This window comes from Schistocerca serialis, chromosome 5 (assembly GCF_023864345.2).
Source record: "Schistocerca serialis cubense isolate TAMUIC-IGC-003099 chromosome 5, iqSchSeri2.2, whole genome shotgun sequence".
In the NCBI taxonomy this organism is placed as follows: Eukaryota; Metazoa; Arthropoda; class Insecta; order Orthoptera; family Acrididae; genus Schistocerca; species Schistocerca serialis.
In genome coordinates this window covers 578,192,715-578,208,473 of record NC_064642.1, presented here as the reverse complement: position 1 = coordinate 578,208,473, position 15,759 = coordinate 578,192,715, and the positions used below count along the sequence as shown (strand labels likewise).

Here is a 15,759-nt window from a genome sequence, read left to right as displayed (position 1 = left end):
CCTTCGCAGACGAGATAAGTATCTCTGTCTCCATGGTTTACAGCATGTTCCTCCTCACTGCACCTCGCTAAAGATTCGGATTTCTAGAGAAATAATTTCCAGTCTGTATCTTCATAATTACACTGTGCAAGCGATACTGCTAAGCAAGCGCTGTTGCTATGTGCTTGATATCCGATAGTAACGTGTAAATGGTATGATATTCTGGTGAACCACGTGAAAATATATATGTTCTTGTAATCCCAGGATATGGAGATGGGTATAAAAAGCAAGCAGGCCGGGGTCAGTAACCGTAATGCCTTTGTGCCAAGGGGAACCGATCCAGCCTTTGTGCAACAGTTTGGTGAGTGACCTCGGTCCGCTGAGGGTGCTCTGGTGACGCGTCAGGTTAGCGTGTGTGCGGGGGCAGACGACTTGTGATCGTCGGCTGCAGTGGATGACTGCCTGACCTCGTGGGGCATATCTAGTGTTACAAGGAGTATACACGGTGCATGTGCTATTGCTATATGTTATATGTACATATGGTATATGTACGAGTGTCTGGTTGTCGATAGCTATATGCAGGATGCAGAAGTGGCGATTTTGTATGGTGCAGGATACGAATTGTCTGTTTACTACATCGATATGGTATGTGGTGATACAGCCAGATTGGAGATCGGATCCTTGCTTAAGTACGAGTATTCACGCTTCCCTCGACAGTTGCAGAACAGTGTATTCGAGGAAGTGTCTTTCTCTATTTCATGATCTGTAGACCACTTTTGCTAGGTTTAACTGTCAGTGCAATATGCCAATCTGTGCAAAATAGTTTTGCCGCTGAAAGTCTCGTATGCAGAAATAGGCGCAAAGTGCTCCCAGACCAGCAGCCGTTGTTTGGTGGGTTTCACGCCAAAAACTTCAAGCTTTGCTTAGCAGCAGAGCAGTGTAATTGAGGAAGTGTCTTTGGGTATTTGACAATCTATAGACGACTTTTGCAGGGTTTAACTGTCAGTGCAATATGGCGATCTCCACAAAATAGTTTTGCCACTGAAAGTGAAAAATGGCGGACAGTGCTCCAACACTGGCAGTAGCAGCAGTTTGGCAGGTAAATTCAGTAAGAATCAATCAGAATGCTCTATTCATTCACAAGACATCCATTGTACTGCAGCATAGGAGCCTCTACGGACTGGTTTGAACAAGATGGGAGCAAAGTATGTACGGAAAGTTCTGAGAGTAACGTGATGTGTTATTTGTTCAAGTGTTCGAAGACAAGTTGAAACAGACCATCCAGCCCTGGTGCGATGCTGTCCCTCATCTGCCACTGGGGCATTAGAACGTCTCCAGACCGGCAGCTGTTGGACGCCGAAAATTCCAGCCATTTTTCCCTTCTGTAGGTCAGTGCTTCGAATTCTGTTTGCATAATTGTTCCGATTTTCCCGACTGTGCTTAGACAGTGCCCTCTTTCCAACAACAAGAATGCTTTTGTGATGAACGGTGTTTTCATAAGCATGTACAGACATGATGAAGGCTTTTAGCGGTGAGAACGAGGGCGAACGCTTACCTTTCTGAGACATAAGTCGAAAGCACGACGTTACGATTTCTGGGAAGGGTAACACGTGACACACAGGCTGACCCATTAGGATCGCTAGGAAGAATGCATCCTGTGTTACTCTGTGATATTTTCGTAAACAGTTTCTGAAAGCACTGAAAAAGATTTGTATAGTGCATGAATAGTGGCAGAATAGGGGGGCGAATAAATAATATAATGGAATGGAAACTGATTAGTAATTTCTGCTTGAATAATTTAAAAAAATAATTGGAAAGAATAATTGAGAGAAATTGGAAGGTACACATATCCTGGGTGAACTTGAACTGCCCCTAATATCAACAGACCTTAAAAATCAATAGATTTTTAGATCAACATTCGTCATTTACGTTTACATACTTCTAACCGTACATCAAAGAAGTACGGTTAGAATACACATTTTTGAACAAAACTAACACAGCGGAACTTGTCACACGTCACTTATACAGAAAAACAGGTGAAGATACAGAAATTAATCAATTGAGGAGCGTATCTCTACTCTTTAAAAATATTTTCTTTGCCACAAAATATCTTATATGTACAAAAAAGGAAAGGATGATGGAAAAAATAATATTATCCATTATAATGCTCTCCTCCCCCCAGTTTGCACTGACGTCATATGGAGATGCACTGGTCTGAGCATATCTCACTTTTGGTGGTTGATAAACCTGGCTGGTATGGGCGCAGCCTTTATTTTCGGCCATTGAATTTATCCTATATGGTCATCAATTGGTACTTGCAAGTCAGCCTCTTTTGACACATGATACAGAAGTTTTCTTTCATAACAAAGTGAATGCTGTAACCGCATAGTCCCATAATTGTCATTCAGTATCTGCCCAGCATTTAGCCTGCAAAGCATGCGCGTCCAGCTCGATGTCTGTTACTGTCCTAGCTCACTCTCACATGTTTAATGCAAAGTCAGAGTGACCGTGCTGTGCGTTCACAGTAGCCTTCACTGCACAAATTCCTGAAGGTTGTGTCCAGTGGCAAGATCCTTTGTGAAATCTTCTATGCAGTGACAACTGGTTTCCGTACCAGCGGCCTGAGGAATTCATTTCACCTCGTCGCTCTCACTTATTCAGTGGGGACACCAACCGTACATATGACATCCATCGACAAGGTAAGTTTCTTGCCGCTTTTACGACATTGTCGAGCAAAAAAAAATTCATGTTTTTACGATGTCGAGCACAAAAAATTCATGTTTTTACGACGTTGTTGATCATAGAAAATTCATGTTTTTAAGACGTTGTCGAGCACAGAATATTTATGTCTTTACAAACACATTGTCATCTTTATTTTATCACACGTATCATGCGCACACCCACATATATCACACGCACACTTAACACTTTGCAGGCAAGTTTTGTATGTTTTTGCGCTTTGTTTTTGAGTATCTTTCATACAGTTTCAATAGTGTCCTTTCCACATACTACAAACATAAAAAATACAAATACAAGCACAAAAATAAACTTACCCTATTCATTTGCTGGTATGCTACTATCGTTGCTTATATACAGGGTGATCAATCTGAAGTTTCGGATGAGATTATTTCGAAAACTATACATTGGGTAAAAATAGTGGATAAGACAAGTTCATAAGCTCAAAGAGGAGCATCAAATGATACTACGCGTGATCCCCGACCCCTGCCCCCTTGGGTGGGGCAGGAGGCAACTTTAAAAACATAAATGGAAACCATCATTTTTATTGCAGATTCGGATTCTCCATAAAAAAGGAATCAAGTTTTGTCTGAAACATTTTTAAACCATTGACAGATGGCGCTGAAATCGAGAAAAATTAAAATTGGGGAAGAACTCCGATTTATTTAGAATGATCCGACAAGGAAGCATCAAATCGATAGAAAATGTGCACCAATTCTTTCGTTACGCCAAATTAAGCTTTTTTTTTTTTTTTTTTTTTTTTTTGTATCCTACCCACCACAGTTTTTGATGCAGGGAGGTGGAATGAAATTAAAATCTCGTTAGGGAACTCTGCACAATTGCATTACTGACCCGACTGTGGCGCTACCGTGGCCAAACTGCGAACTATGGCTCAGTATAAAGATCGGTGCAATGCGATCAGACGTCACTTCACTTTCCGATTGTGAACCATAAACATCAACTGACGAAAGTAAATTATTCTTTATCGAAAAATGGCTCACTATCCTCCTACAGAGATTTTTGATATGTTAATTTTAGGTGAATGCGATAACAATTACACTGCAGCTGCGCAATTTTATGCGGATCGTTTCCCAAACAGACGACATCCAAGCAAAAGCATTATTCGAAATTGCACTCAATCAGCTCGAAATGGATACATGCATCATCCACCTCATCATCACGAGTACAATGAAGATGACGCTCTTACCCTTACTGTTCTCGCCTGTGTTCAACTGGATCCCGAAATGAGTAATCGTGTGATTCAGAGACAAACTGGATTACCGAAATCAACTATTTTGAGGATTTTGAAGGCACATAAATATCGTATGTATCATATCACACTGACACAGCCATTAATGCCGAAAGATATGCAAATACATGTGCATTTCTGCCAATGGGCCTTGTAAATGATAAGAGGTGACAATGATTTTTTTAGAAACGTTGTGTTCAGCAATGAAGCTACATTAAAAAAAAATGGCTAATTAAATCGTCATGATCCTCATTATTGGTCCGCTGTCAATCCACACTGGCACAGACACATTGACAATCAACACAAATGGCCGTTAATGGTTTGGTGTGGAATTTTAAATGGTTACTTGACATGAACGTATTTTTTTGACCGAAATTTTACTGCGAATCTTATTTACAACTTCTCTGTGATGATTTGTTGGAGCTAATGGAAGATGTTGATTTAGAAACTAGGCAACGAATGTGGTTCCAACAGGATGGAGCAGCTCCCCATTACACTAAAAATGTGCGGAACATTTTAAATTTATGGTACCCTGGTCACTGGATAAGACACGGCGGACCAATTTAGTGGCCTCCACGTTCACCAGACCTAACATCTCCTAATTTTTTCTTGTGGAGTTATTTAAAAAATATTGTTTATGGAAGACAGCCCACAACCCCAAACGATATGGAGCAATGCATTCGAAGAGCATGTGCAGCCATACCATGGGATGTGCAGCTCAAAACTATGGACAACTTTTGCAGACGATTGACTTTATGCATTGAACCAAATGGGGATAATTTTGAACAATTTCTTCGTGGCTAATTTAATTAATTAACGATCGCAAATTGTGAGAGGCAAGGGGACTCACACTAATGAAGCACCCCAACATGTGAGAGGCAAGGGGACTCACACTAATGAAGCACCCCAACGTGTGAGAGGCAAGGGGACTCACACTAATGAAGCACCCCAACGTGTGAGAGACAAGGGGACTCACACTAATGAAGCACCCCAACGTATGAAAGGCAAGGGGACTCACACTAATGAAGCACCCCATGGGAACATCATTCTACTACGTCCATGTCGTTGTTCCTGGGTAACGCTAAAGTAGGATACAGTACATTTTGTGCAAAAATAGCTTAACTTGGCACAACGAAAGAATTGGTGCAAATTTTTTATCGATTTGATGCGTCTTTCTCTGATAATTCTAAATAAATCAGAGGTATTCCCAAATATTACTTTTTTCTCGATTTCAGCGCCATCTGTCAATGGTTTAAAAGAATGTTTCAGACAAAACTTGATTCCTTTTTTATGGTGAATCCGAATCTGCAATAAAAAATGGGTGTGTTCATTTAAGATTTAAAAGTTGTCCTCCACCTCACCCAAGGAGGCAGGGGGTGGGGGGTCATGTGTAGTATCGTTTGATGACCCCCTTTGAGCTTAAAAACTTGTCTTACCCACTACTTTTACCCAATGGTATAGTTTTCGAGATAATCTCATCCGAAACTTCATATGAATCATCCTTTATATGCTCAACTGTACAGACAATGTACATGAAGAGAACAATGATGACGATACTTGCTTAACAAGTGAGAGTGATACTGAAAGAGGCACTGAGCCATGTAGAAAATCATCCTTATTCGATAGGGAGCCACGAATCCTGTCTCCAGCGAAATGCAATAAAGAACTATCATTGTCCAAGGAGTGAGAACTAAACATAATTGCATAGACGAAAGACCATCCACAGTACAGTAAAAAAAAAGTTATAAACAGATTTCAAATAAGTCCACAGCAATACGACCATGTATTATTGCATACGAAAAACTAAGGATAATCAAGGGAGGACAAGAAACACTTGTTATAAAAACTGGTGTTAGCGCATTTCAAGAATGCTCGGTACAATTTACAGGATGTGCATGATATTAATTTACTACATTAAAAGAAACAGACAAAGAATACAGTGATTTCAAGAGAAGCAGTGGATGGCTGCATAACTTCAGATAGTGCTACAGAATTGGAGGACATAAGATAACGAAATTTCAAACAAAGCATCAATTTGACAGTGCTCAGCAAACTGTGGAATCAGCCTGAAAATTTGTAAATGAAATAAATTTATCCCATCATTCAGCAAGGAATTTGTTTTCAATTTCAACCAATCGGGATTTGAAGAGGAAACGCATATGAAACGAAGCTTAGAAATTAGAGGTACCAAGAGAGTTGTTTCAAGATCAACTAACATCAATGCCTTAATGCATTCATATACAATTTTGACGACTGTTAATCTGGTTGGTAAATTGGCTGTAAAATTATTTATTGTACTTTTAGAATTTATAGGTGCCCTGTCCCCTATGGTTCTTTCTCATGTGTGTGATCTTGCTAGGGCAGTAGGGAATATTTACATCACAGCAAGCAAAAGTGGGAAAATGTGATACGAGAAGTACAACTATGATATGAGCACTGCTTTTGGGCACTAGCTGGTCAAAATGACTTGATTTTGATTCATTCCTTGTCTGCATATAAAAATTATATGCCTTTAGAGCAAACTATCCCCCCTGAAAAGTGTGTGACATTGTAATTCATACCACCTGAAACCAACTGACAAATTCAACCTCTGGATGTTCGTTTCTTCCATGCTGATAAAACATATTATTACACTATCTACAGCTATGCCTTAAAGAGTAGCCAGTTTCACAATAAACTCCACAGCAGACTGTTTTGCATTCAGTTGCATTCCATCATATTGCATCAGTTCTCATCACCCTGTTATACCAATACGGTTCTGTATACATTATTTAGGAATGGATACATAGCTTAATGTCCTGCACAGTTTGTATCTCCCAATGAGTTCACCTTCGATCTTGATATTGTGAACTTTTGTGGTCACCGTGGCACGCCATTTTTCATTGGGCGTTCATGGTTCTAGTTAATGGTTTGTTTTGGACTTTTTTTGAATGTTGAAAATGTCCATTTTGTGTGATACATTCATCCAATAGAAGATTGATATGTGCACCACCCTGACACTCATTTTATATCGCCTTCCTGATCCTCATAGTGACCCATCAGCAGCTAATATTTTTCCTGACATAGTTGATAACACAACACTTTCAAATAAGCCTTACCAAAGACTGAACATGCGACCTCCTACTCTAGGGGTTCCTTATCAGTACTGTTGTCACATCGAATTACTATGAAGTCCAAATCCGAAGGCAGGGTCATCAATGAAGTACAATACCTGGGACTGAAAGCACATTTATTATGACATCAGCGTACAGCCAGAACGCAACTAAACTCTTGATCGCAATGTGCACAAACATCGAATATTCCAGAATGCTGGTATTTATAAAAATATCGAATATTCCAGAATATACGAACATTACAAATATAAGATATTTCAAGAACGCTCCAGAAACGATAAATACACTACTTGCCATTCAAATTGCTACACCAAGAAGAAATGCAGATGATAAACGGGTATTCATTGGACAAATATATTATACTAGAACTGACATGTGATTACATTTTCACGCAATTTGGGTGCATACATCCTGAGAAATCAGTACCCGGAACAACCACCTCTCGCCGTAATACTGGCCTTGATACGCCTTGGCATTGAGTCAAACAGAGCTTGGATGGCATGTACAGGTACAGCTGCCCATGCAGCTTCAACACGATACCACAGTTCATCAAGAGTAGGGACTGACGTATTGTGACGAGCCAGTTGCTCGGCCGCCGTTGACCAGACGTTTTCAATTGGTGAGAGATCTGGAGAATGTGCTGACCAGGGCAGCAGTCGAACATTTTCTGTATCCAGAAAGGCACGTACAGGACCTGCAACATGCGGTCGTGCATTATCCTGCTGAGTTGTAGGGTTTCGCAGGGATCGAATGAAGGGTAGAGCCACAGGTCATAACACATGTGCAACGTAACGTCCACTGTTCAAAGTGCCGTCAATGCGAACAAGAGATGACCGAGACGTGTAACCAATGGCACCCCCTACCATCACGCCGGGTGATACGCTAGTATGGCGATGACGAATACACGCTTTCAATGTGCGTTCACCGTGATGTCGCCAAACACGCATGCGACCATCATGTTTCTGTAAACAGAACCTGGAGTCATCCGAAAAAATCACGTTTTGCCATTCATGCACCCAGGTTCGTCGTTGAGTACACCATCGCAGGCGCTCCTTTCTGTGATGCAGCATCAAGGGTAACCGCAGCCATGGTCTCCGAGCTGACAGTTCATGCTGCTGAAAACGTCGTCGAACTGTTTGTGCAGATGGCTGTTGTCTTGCAAACGTCCCCATCTGTTGACTCAGGTATCGAGAGGTGGCTGCACGATCCGTTACAGCCATGCGGATAAGTTGCCTGTCATCTCGACTGCTAGTGATACGAGGCCGTTGGGATCCAGCACGGCGTTCCATATTACCCTCCTGAACCCACCGATTCAACATTCTGCTAACAGTCATTGGATCTCGACCAACGCGAGCAGCAATGTAGCGATACGATAAACCGCAATCGCGATAGGCTACAATCCGACCTTTATCAAAGTCGGAAACGTGATGGTACGCATTTCTCCTCCTTACACGAGGCATCAAAACAACGTTTCACCAGGCAATGCCGGTCAACTGCTGTTTGTGTATGAGAAATCGGTTGGAAACTTTCCTCATGTCAGCACGTTGTAGGTGTCGCCACCGGCGCCAACCGTGTGTGAATGCTCTGAAAATCTAATCATTTCCATATCACAGCATCTTCTTCCTGTCGGTTAAATTTCGCGTCTGTAGCACGTCACTTTCGTGGTGTAACAATTTTAATGGCCAGTAGTGTACTAAATAACAAATAACTGGCGAGGCTAACTACTGCGCCACACTGTGGACGCCATAGATCGTGGCGTTGCCTGGCTATACTGCAATCCACTGTTTCAGATCTCATTCGGGCCGAATACGCCGGCCGGTGTGGCCGAGCGATTATAGCGGCTTCAGTCTGGAATCGCGCGACCGCTACGGTCGCAGATTCGAATCCTGCCTCGGGCATGGATGTGTGTGATGTCATTAGGAAGTTAGGTTTAAGTAGTTCTAAGTTCTAGGGGACTTATGACCTCAGATGTTAACTTCCATAGTGCTCAGAGCCATTTATTTGAGCCGAATACAGCAGCCCGAATCGAGGTCTTTTCAGTGGTCATTTGTATGGCGGTGCTGGCGGATCCTCGTGTTCTCGACGTGCTATTACGTCATCTTCACTATGATGATTACGGAAGGTAGCTTCTCCTGTCACCGTGCGGTTTTTGGCGCTTCAGTCTGGAACCGCGTGACCGCTGCGGTCGCAGGTTCGAATCCTGCCTCGGGCATGGGTGTGTGTGATGTCCTTAGGTTAGTTAGGTTTAAGTAGTTCTAAGTTCTAGGGGACTGATGACCACAGATGTTAAGTCTCATAGTGCTCAGAGCCATCTGAACCAAGCCTTCTCCTGTAGAACTTCTCGATCGTCAACTGGGACTTCAGTTTCCTGGAACCTAGTTCCGCCGATCTGCGCTTCTGAACTGTGGTAGGATTTCATAGGGAGACATGGACTATATCTCTGTCCTTTTGTCTTCTAGATGGAGAGTGAACCGTCAACTTCATATGTGGTGTCTGACGAGCGACGGAGGACGCAATACGGCCCGAAGTAACGCTTTAGTGACTTTTCTGATAGTCCTCCAGGGATAAAAATTCAAACAAAGTCCCTGGCATGTACCTTTCTGATCGATGCTTTGTACTGTAACGCTCTCTGTTCCTCTAGGCGTCCTGGGTCTGTATACGAGCCAGTCGTTTATATTCTTCAGTCCTCGTGATGTGTTATCTCATAAATAGTCATCATAAGTATTGTCCAGGTGAAATGTGGGCAGTGTATTCATTGCCGTTTCGGTATCACAACTGCGCTTCTGAACTGTGGTAGGATTTCATAGGGAGACATGGACTATATCTCTGTCCTTTTGTCTTCTAGATGGAGAGTGAACCGTCAACTTCATATGTGGTGTCTGACGAGCGACGGAGGACGCAATACGGCCCGAAGTAACGCTTTAGTGACTTTTCTGATAGTCCTCCAGGGATAAAAATTCAAACAAAGTCCCTGGCATGTACCTTTCTGATCGATGCTTTGTACTGTAACGCTCTCTGTTCCTCTAGGCGTCCTGGGTCTGTATACGAGCCAGTCGTTTATATTCTTCAGTCCTCGTGATGTGTTATCTCATAAATAGTCATCATAAGTATTGTCCAGGTGAAATGTGGGCAGTGTATTCATTGCCGTTTCGGTATCACAACTGCGCTTCTGAACTGTGGTAGGATTTCATAGGGAGACATTGACTATATCTCTGTCCTTTTGTCTTCTAGATGGAGAGTGAACCGTCAACTTCATATGTGGTGTCTGACGAGCGACGGAGGACGCAATACGGCCCGAAGTAACGCTTTAGTGACTTTTCTGATAGTCCTCCAGGGATAAAAATTCAAACAAAGTCCCTGGCATGTACCTTTCTGATCGATGCTTTGTACTGTAACGCTCTCTGTTCCTCTAGGCGTCCTGGGTCTGTATACGAGCCAGTCGTCTATATTCTTCAGTCCTGGTGATGTGTTATCTCATAAATAGTCATCATAAGTATTGTCCAGGTGAAATGTGGGCAGTGTATTCATTGCCGTTTCGGTCTCACAACTGTGGAGCAGAGGGGATGGCGTGAAGCCTGTAGTGTATTGCATTACTGTGTTGCATGCCAAAGTAACGACAGGCAGCATTGTATCCCAGACTCTCTATTTAACAGCACCATACATCGAAAGAATATCTGCCAGTATATTATTAAAGCGTTCTGCGAGGCTATTCATTTGTGGATAATAGGCAGTTGTCATTCTGTGGGTGACGTCGCAATGTGAAATTACTTCTTATACTATTCTCGACTAAAAATCTATTCCATGATCAGAGATCATTTCACGCAGGGTTCCCCATGTCTGAAAATGATGTCGTCTACAAGGAACTTTGCAGTTCCTGGAGATTCAACAGTTGGCACAGCTTTAGTGACAGCATAGTGGGTGAGACAGTCAGTGCAGACTATTACCCATCAATTCCTGTCATTCAGTTCTGTGGAGTGGCTCAGCTACAGACAGTATTGGTACATGATGCCCCATAAGCTAATGTGGCACATACTTCTGTCGCTGGCATTCCTTACAGCGGCTCACATAGTGTGTAACAGATCGGTAGTGACCTGGCCAGTGATACCACTGTCTGATTCTGTATGGAATCTTCACAAATCACAGCTGTCCAGATGTTGGAGTGTCCTGTAAAGCTTGAGGATAGCTAGCCATAGATTAGCTGGCATGATGAGCAACCATTTCTGCCCCATTTGATCATAGTTCCCTTATACTATAGGAATCCCACTTCGATTGGTTCCTCCGTCTTTAAGACTTCTATGTTTTTCAGAAGTGCTGCATGTTGCCTCTATTCAGCGGCAATGTCATTTAATGTAGTGGCGACTAAGATTTCATTGATACTGCTATGTTCCGGCACAGGAGACCTTGAAAGACAATTGACGTCCTTGTGCTTTTGTCCACTTTTGTATAACAGTGTGGCATTTTACGGCTGAAGCCTCATTGCTCGTCTCACCAACCAACGTGATAAATCCTTCAGACTAGTAACGCACCAGAGAATGGTGGTTCGTCACAATGGTGAATGGTTTGCCAGAAAGATGCGACTTTAAGTTGTTGATAGCCCAAATAACTGCAAGCACACTTTCTTGGTTGCAAAGTAGTTTATTCGGACCTGGAGAATACTCTGGAAATTAAAGTTATCACCTTTTCAGAACATTCCTGAATTTGCACTTGAACTACCCCCATTCCAAAACCTCTAGTATCGGTTTGAAGTTCTGTCTCATGTTTCTCATCATAAAATCCTAGAGCTGCAGAAGATGTCAGAACCTCCTTAAGGACAAGGAAAGATCTTCCTTGTGCATCATTCCAGGTAAAATTGACATCTCCCTGCATTTATTCTTGTAATGTACATGCCTTGGTACATAGGTCCTTTATGAATAAGAGACAGTAAGAGTACTTCCAAGAAAACTTCACGCACCACAAATGTGCTGAGGAGTCAGAAAACTTATGACTTCTCCTATTTCCTCTAATCAGGATGAACTCCATCGTCATCCACTAGGTGCCCCAGGATTTTTATTTTTTGGGTGATGAAAAGACATTTTTTCGGATTCAGGCGGAGTCCTGCAGTCTGAAGACACATTGACATGGTTGTCAGGTGGCTTAGATATACTTCAAATGGCTTTGAAAAAACGACAAAATCGTCCAGACAGCAAAGACCAGTTGTCCATTTAAGGTGCCAAAGCAGGATGTCTGTCATATGATAGCAGGCAGCTACATCATCACAAAGTCCAAAATACATAACATTAAACCTATAGCAGTCGTCAGTAGTTACGAACACCAACTTTTCCTAGACAGCCCCATTAACCTCTGTTTGCCTGTAGCCTGGTTACATGTCCAGAGTTGAGAAATACTTTTCTCCTTGTAGGCAGTCTGGGGTGTCATCAATACATGACAATGGATAGATATCTTTCTTCGTGACGGTTTTCAGTCATTGTTAGTTGACACAGAAACGTCATGTTCCATCCTTATTCCTCACAGGAACCACAGGGAAGGGCCAAGAACTCTTTGAAAGTTCAGTGATCTCGTCTTGCAGCTTTTTCACCAGTTCCTCGTGGGTTATCTGTCATTCACCAGGCAACACCCTTTACAAGTGCTGGATAATTGGTATGGTGTTTGCCCTTGGGGCACTTGACATGTCTTTTCACCACTCCTGATTTGAAAGTATCCTCTTAGCAGTTTGATAGTAGCTACCTCCCCTGCACTGTCTGTTATGATAGTGGAGCACAATTCTCACGATGACACTGAACTGCCCTTCCTGGACTGGTTTGGCAGTTCCCATGGGCTCATCTTTAGGGATGAGTTGTGGAAACTCATGACAATTAGTGATCCAAAATTCTCCTTGACCACCTACAGTGCTTATTGAGCACTGATAAAATGTAGATTTCTTTGTGAGCCTGAGTAGCTATCCACAATAAACAAAAGTATCAGAGCTTAACTGAGCATATCGACTGGCAGCTGGAGCTCATGTTATTGATAATGGCAGGATAAAGTCTTCAATGGCAAACAATCGCCCAAGGCAATCTTTGTTATATGTGCTTGTTGGAATAACTTTATCAGTCAGGATTCTGATTCTCCATAGTCAATAACTGTTTGCCATCCAAGATAAACAATATGAGTGCTTTCTGCTGAATCGACAAATTCGAAATGCTGCCTTGTCTCGTTGATGGTTATTCTTGCAAAACATGTTCTTGTTGGCTGGCCTGAGGTTTCGTGACATCTTGGTGACTCATCCAAGAGAATTTTCATCCATGGCGTCCTCGTCTGCATACTTGGTCGCCTCACTTTGTTTTCCTAGGGGAGTGACTGCTACTTCTGTATGATGATGGGAAATGCCTATGGAGAGGTGGAGAGTGACCTCATTCAGGTTATGATGACGAGTTTCATTCCACAGGTCGGCTGTAATCGTCTGAAGTCGACTGGCATGGAAAGGTGTAATAGTCATCAAACACACTTCTTCTGGCTCTGCAGTAACATACAACATGTCCAAGGTGCTCACAATGAAAACATACCAGAGCGTTGTTCTCTGCCCTCCAAAGTCTGTCTTTCTGTAGAGTGTTGTATTAGGCAGATGAATTTATTGTACCTGCTGTAATTGGATACTGGGTTGTGGTTTGATGGTTGAAGTTGGAGTTGGCTGGATCCATTCTTCATGGTGCGTTCGAATAGTGGTGGAGCCTTGTGCCAACGATCGATAACCCTCTTCTTTGACATTATCTATTATCTCCTGACATATGGGGTCGACTTTTCGGGTGTTATCTCTTGTATATTTGGTCCCACTATTCTGGCTGGCATACACTGATATATCTCCTCCATTACTATGTGACTTGCAAGAGAGAAAAACGAACGAATGAGACGGGCTTCATCAGAGGCTCACCGACCCTGGGCAGGAAGAGTCCTAATAGGCTGTACCTACTTTGCCTACTGGGCAGGCGTCGGCATGGCGGTCAGCACTGCCTCAGCAACTCTCTGCAGCATTTCCTTCAGGTGCGAGACCTTTTCCATTACTGCAGGGAGTGTAGAGACGACTGCAAACAGCTCCCCTTCTTGCACAGCAGTTGGTGTGCTTTGGCTGGGTGCAGCTGGGTTACAGGCGGCGGCTCCAGTGTTTCACTTCTCCCGCTTCCCAACGAAGTGGTGTCTTCTTTGTGCGTTCCCCCCCCCCCCCCCCCCCCACCTGAGGGAATCAGCACATAGGTCTTCTGGTGTGTCCTTTTGAGCACGTTTCCCGGGTCAAACGCGTCGTCCTCTGCTACCCCCTTCCATGGAGCATGGAGGCGGTGGTGGCAGCATCGACTGCCGGCGTCGCCTGTGTGTTTACCAGCCTCCTCGCCGCCTGTGCGTCAGGATACGGATGGCGGAGGGAGCGGTCGGCAGTCTTCTCTGTGTGTTGTCCATGTTGGTAGGCAACTGTGGCCTTGATGACTTCGCAGCCCCTGTAACTCGCCACGTATGGGCTGCCACACTTGGGTGTGTCTGTCCTCGGTAGCGGGCAGTTGCTACTGGCGTGGGCCCCTGAACACTTCACACAAGCCTTGGGGGAGCAGTGGCGAGCCACATGGCCCATCTCGTGGCAGCAGAAAAACTGCACCGTGCCCCTCTTCTGTTTTAAATTCTCCTCGGTGACCGTGGTGTCGACCACCTGTCTCAGCTGGTAAAGCCGTCTATTCTCTGGGGTGTCGGTGGCAGTAACCAAAAGAAAGCAACTCCTTGCAGGTGATGTGCGACTTGTTGCATGTTACGTTTCACAAGCCAAAGTCAAGCTGCACCAGCTCATCTCGTAGATGTTCTGGATCCGCCGCCTTGGTGAAGCCTTTCACGACGATTTTCAGCAACTTCTCGGAGACGGCGCCATGCGTGTACCAGTGCATGCCCCAGTTAGACGCCTCGTTTGTCACATTTATAAAATCTTCCGTGTTGGCGACTTGCAATCGCACAAGGTTTCCTGCTGCAGCTCGCACTGTGAAGTGTGCAGTCATTCACTGTGTTACGAGCTACAGGAAACCTTTATAGTCTTTTGCCACCTCAAAGACTATGGGGGGCAGCCGTCGCTGCGACTGAGCGGTGGTAAAGTCCGATCGGGAGGTGGTCGCGTCTTCTTCTTCTGAGTGGTCAGCTTGGGCAAGCAGTCGTAGGCTCCGTCTGCTTGTGTGTTGGCTGCGCTGACATCTCCTCATCTTCAAGCGCACCATAGTGGTTGGCAGTCGATGTGCGTGGTGGGGAAGGCGTCGTCCTGGGTCGAGCTACATGCTGAGACGTGACGGTATTCCAGGTTATCTTTTGCCGCCGACGATAGAGACAGCAAGCTGCCTCTTCTTCTTGGGCACCTTTTTGGCGCTGGTTGGTGCGGAGGAGATAGACCGTTTGCGCCTCTCGCCATCTACGTGCTGCAGCACGCTGACCGTCTTCCTGTGCACCCTCTCCTCGGCCGGGAGCGACATGAAAGGTGCATCATAAACTATAATATAGTCTTTGCCAGAATCGTCGTCCATGTCGAAGTCCATGGATGGTGGCAGGGTCGTTCTAGGCAGTGGGCAGACAGGGCTGTCGGGTGAGCAAGCTCCTCTGAATGGCTTTTTGCCACACCAGCATCTCCAGTCGTCGTAAATGGGAGCTGGATGGGGCCGTCGACAGAGTAGGCTCGGGCGGAGG

The 15,759-nt window shown here is 44.1% G+C and overlaps 1 protein-coding gene across 1 annotated transcript in view; it reads left to right on the top strand.

The window, feature by feature from the left end:
- The window catches only part of LOC126480860 (alpha/beta hydrolase domain-containing protein 17B), a 185,916-nt gene that overhangs the window by 91,173 nt on the left and 78,984 nt on the right, over nt 1-15,759 (top strand). The gene's annotated exons all lie outside the window — the stretch shown is intronic.